The 5,000-nt window shown below is 54.9% G+C and overlaps 1 non-coding gene across 1 annotated transcript; it reads right to left on the reverse strand.

Annotated features, from left to right (window-relative positions):
* Window positions 1–286: 286 nt before the first annotated feature.
* LOC124565933 lies at window positions 287–2,195 on the reverse strand. Its single transcript, XR_006970701.1, has one exon. It is a non-coding gene; the product is annotated as a small subunit ribosomal RNA (ribosomal RNA).
* Between the last annotated feature and the right edge of the window lie 2,805 nt (window positions 2,196–5,000).

Below are 5,000 nucleotides of genomic sequence, written 5' to 3' on the forward strand. Positions count from 1 at the left end.
GCCCCTGTTCAAGCGTTCTGTGTCCAACGGCCTCACGGCCGATGGGCGTCGTACGGCTCCACACCGGAGCGGACAGGCAGTCGGGCGAAAGTCATTCAAAACCGGCGCCAGGCGCCAGGTGCCGCAGGCCAGCCGCTCCAGCGCTTCAGCGCTCGTACCACACAACATTGGCGTTAGTTTTGAGAAGCACGCGTGGTTCCGCACGCGGCGCACGGCTACTGCGAGCCGTACAGGTAGCGTGTTGCGCGACACGACACGCACATCGAAAGACATGCAGTCTAGTCGGTAATGATCCTTCCGCAGGTTCACCTACGGAAACCTTGTTACGACTTTTACTTCCTCTAAATGATCAAGTTTGGTCATCTTTCCGGTAGCATCGGCAACGACAGAGTCAATGCCGCGTACCAGTCCGAAGACCTCACTAAATCATTCAATCGGTAGTAGCGACGGGCGGTGTGTACAAAGGGCAGGGACGTAATCAACGCGAGCTTATGACTCGCGCTTACTGGGAATTCCTCGTTCATGGGGAACAATTGCAAGCCCCAATCCCTAGCACGAAGGAGGTTCAGCGGGTTACCCCGACCTTTCGGCCTAGGAAGACACGCTGATTCCTTCAGTGTAGCGCGCGTGCGGCCCAGAACATCTAAGGGCATCACAGACCTGTTATTGCTCAATCTCGTGCGGCTAGAAGCCGCCTGTCCCTCTAAGAAGAAAAGTAATCGCTGACAGCACGAAGGATGTCACGCGACTAGTTAGCAGGCTAGAGTCTCGTTCGTTATCGGAATTAACCAGACAAATCGCTCCACCAACTAAGAACGGCCATGCACCACCACCCACCGAATCAAGAAAGAGCTATCAATCTGTCAATCCTTCCGGTGTCCGGGCCTGGTGAGGTTTCCCGTGTTGAGTCAAATTAAGCCGCAGGCTCCACTCCTGGTGGTGCCCTTCCGTCAATTCCTTTAAGTTTCAGCTTTGCAACCATACTTCCCCCGGAACCCAAAAGCTTTGGTTTCCCGGAGGCTGCCCGCCGAGTCATCGGAGGAACTGCGGCGGATCGCTGGCTGGCATCGTTTATGGTTAGAACTAGGGCGGTATCTGATCGCCTTCGAACCTCTAACTTTCGTTCTTGATTAATGAAAACATACTTGGCAAATGCTTTCGCTTCTGTTCGTCTTGCGACGATCCAAGAATTTCACCTCTAACGTCGCAATACGAATGCCCCCGCCTGTCCCTATTAATCATTACCTCGGGTTCCGAAAACCAACAAAATAGAACCGAGGTCCTATTCCATTATTCCATGCACACAGTATTCAGGCGGGCTTGCCTGCTTTAAGCACTCTAATTTGTTCAAAGTAAACGTGCCGGCCCACCGAGACACTCACTCAAGAGCACCCTGGTAGGATTGCAACGGGGGTCCGCCTCGGGACGCACGAGCACGCACGAGGCGCGTCGCACGCCTTCAGCTCGCCCCACCGGCAGGACGTCCCACGATACATGCCAGTTAAACACCGACGGGCGGTGAACCAACAGCGTGGGACACAAATCCAACTACGAGCTTTTTACCGCAACAACTTTAATATACGCTATTGGAGCTGGAATTACCGCGGCTGCTGGCACCAGACTTGCCCTCCAATAGATACTCGTTAAAGGATTTAAAGTGTACTCATTCCGATTACGGGGCCTCGGATGAGTCCCGTATCGTTATTTTTCGTCACTACCTCCCCGTGCCGGGAGTGGGTAATTTGCGCGCCTGCTGCCTTCCTTGGATGTGGTAGCCGTTTCTCAGGCTCCCTCTCCGGAATCGAACCCTGATTCCCCGTTACCCGTTACAACCATGGTAGGCGCAGAACCTACCATCGACAGTTGATAAGGCAGACATTTGAAAGATGCGTCGCCGGTACGAGGACCGTGCGATCAGCCCAAAGTTATTCAGAGTCACCAAGGCAAACGGACCGACGAGCCGACCGATTGGTTTTGATCTAATAAAAGCGTCCCTTCCATCTCTGGTCGGGACTCTGTTTGCATGTATTAGCTCTAGAATTACCACAGTTATCCAAGTAACGTGGGTACGATCTAAGGAACCATAACTGATTTAATGAGCCATTCGCGGTTTCACCTTAATGCGGCTTGTACTGAGACATGCATGGCTTAATCTTTGAGACAAGCATATGACTACTGGCAGGATCAACCAGGGAGCTGCGTCAACTAGAGCTGAGCAGCCGGCCGCCCGGGAGTGTGTCCCGGGGGCCCGCGCGAACACGCAAGCGTCCGCTCAATTATTCTGCAAACAGGAGGAGGCTGAGCTCCCCTGCACAATACACCTCGAAACCCTCTCAGGTCCCGGCGGCGCGCAGCGCCGTCCTAAGTACTTGGTCGGGTTCGAGAGAGGCGCAATCGCCCGGAGTTTGGCGAGTAGACGCTTTAGGTGCGACCACCCGTGCTCCCAACTGAGCTTGCCGCTGCCGACAGAGGCCCGGGAGCGTGCTGTCGTGGCATTGCCGGCGGGAGACAACACGCGCCACCTACGGTGGCCGGCAGCTCCAACGCCAGCGCCACAGAAGGACAAAAGCCCCACTTGGGTGCCGAAGCGAACTCTCCCAGCACAGCGCACGCGCCAACACGTCCGCACAGCTGCGATACAATCCACCTGCGAGAACCGCAGAGGCGACCGAGCAGCAGACGGCGTCGCGGCGCCGAGCGCCGGGCGGCGGCGCATCCTCAGCGCACACAGTCCTCAATCGGACCAGCACACTGCAGATGTCCACCGCGCTTCGCACCGGGCCCGCGAGGACCTACTTTGGCCGCACGGCGCCGCGTGCAGGGTGCGCCGGCGCGCAGCTGCGCCGCCTGCCGCCTCCGTCGGCCGGCGCGCCTGCCACTGGCCGCCCCCACCAGCCGGCTGTAGCGCGTGCGCCCACGCACCGCGCGGCCAGCACGCCGGAAGGCCCCCCCTCACCGGCCGGGGACGGTCCCACCCAGCCACCGCCGCGTATCGCTTCACACCCACATGCCATTCACGTTCGTGGGCATGGTGGGTATCGCTGAAACAACCGGTTGGTAGCTCAACCGATCGTCGCCATCACTGATTCACCTCTAGCGAGAACAACCGCACCACAACGGTTTACCAGTTCTTCATTTGCGTAACGTCACCAGCAAACGTAGACGTCCATCGCCATTTGCAAATTCAACGATTGTTGCATGCCTGTGTCAGGTGTCACGACACACTATGTCTGCCCACATACACGCAACAACATGTGCACGCTTCGCGAACACGTGGAAGGTGGCCCCCGTACGTATGCGATGTCCATTGCGCGAACGACTGTCAACCGGCCTCTGTCGCATGTCGCAGATGTGGAACGCAGTGCACCATGCTATCACGGTGTGTGAGAAGAGACGACTACGTCTGACAACACGCGCCACTACATCAACAGACGGCTCATGCTGATCGCCATCCACGGCATACCATACTGCAATCCAGCTCTTATAGGGAGACGACACGTAGCTGAGTGCACAATATTTGGACCGTATGGTTCGCCGTTGTTGGCGCAGTCGTGGTACGGTCACACATGTACCACGATGTATCATTCAGTACATGAGGACCAATGTGCGGTACAGTGTGTGATTTGGACGTACAACATCAGCGGACAGTTGCCACAAGCCGTACCACAACGTAGGCTGTGCTTCGCCATGCGAATGCCAATGAACAACTGCGAAGGGCATTGAGCATGTACGTCCTGCCGCCATCCGCATTACAGTGTATAGCTGCAAGGTGTTTAACATGAAGCGATACTCTGGGGACCGGGCAGTGCGAGTAGCAAACTATATTGCGGGGGTTGCAGTTAGGCAACACTACACTAATTTAACGCGTCGTATGACAATTACAGAGCAGGTTAAGGCCCAACGTGTGTTGGGTTAAGGCCCAACGTGTGTTGGGTTAAGGCCCAACGTGTGTTGGGTTAAGGCCCAACGTGTGTTGGGTTAAGGCCCAACGTGTGTTGGGTTAAGGCCCAACGTGTGTTGGGTTAAGGCCCAACGTGTGTTGGGTTAAGGCCCAACGTGTGTTGGGTTAAGGCCCAACGTGTGTTGGGTTAAGGCCCAACGTGTGTTGGGTTAAGGCCCAACGTGTGTTGGGTTAAGGCCCAACGTGTGTTGGGTTAAGGCCCAACGTGTGTTGGGTTAAGGCCCAACGTGTGTTGGGTTAAGGCCCAACGTGTGTTGGGTTAAGGCCCAACGTGTGTTGGGTTAAGGCCCAACGTGTGTTGGGTTAAGGCCCAACGTGTGTTGGGTTAAGGCCCAACGTGTGTTGGGTTAAGGCCCAACGTGTGTTGGGTTAAGGCCCAACGTGTGTTGGGTTAAGGCGCAACATAGGTTAGGTTAAGGCGCAACATAGGTTAGGTTAAGGCGCAACATAGGTTAGGTTAAGGCGCAACATAGGTTAGGTTAAGGCGCAACATAGGTTAGGTTAAGGCGCAACATAGGTTAGGTTAAGGCGCAACATAGGTTAGGTTACGGCGCAACATAGGTTAGGTTAAGGCGCAACATAGGTTAGGTTAAGGCGCAACATAGGTTAGGTTACGGCGCAACATAGGTTAGGTTAAGGCGCAACATAGGTTAGGTTAAGGCGCAACATAGGTTAGGTTAAGGCGCAACATAGGTTAGGTTAAGGCGCAACATAGGTTAGGTTAAGGCGCAACATAGGTTAGGTTAAGGCGCAACATAGGTTAGGTTAAGGCGCAACATAGGTTAGGTTAAGGCGCAACATAGGTTAGGTTAAGGCGCAACATAGGTTAGGTTACGGCGCAACATAGGTTAGGTTAAGGCGCAACATAGGTTAGGTTAAGGCGCAACATAGGTTAGGTTAAGGCGCAACATAGGTTAGGTTATGGCGCAACATAGGTTAGGTTACGGCGCAACATAGGTTAGGTTACGGCGCAACATAGGTTAGGTTAAGGCGCAACATAGGTTAGGTTAAGGCGCAACATAGGTTAGGTTAAGGCGCA

This window comes from Schistocerca americana, unplaced genomic scaffold, assembly GCF_021461395.2.
Source record: "Schistocerca americana isolate TAMUIC-IGC-003095 unplaced genomic scaffold, iqSchAmer2.1 HiC_scaffold_1350, whole genome shotgun sequence".
In the NCBI taxonomy this organism is placed as follows: domain Eukaryota; kingdom Metazoa; phylum Arthropoda; class Insecta; order Orthoptera; family Acrididae; genus Schistocerca; species Schistocerca americana.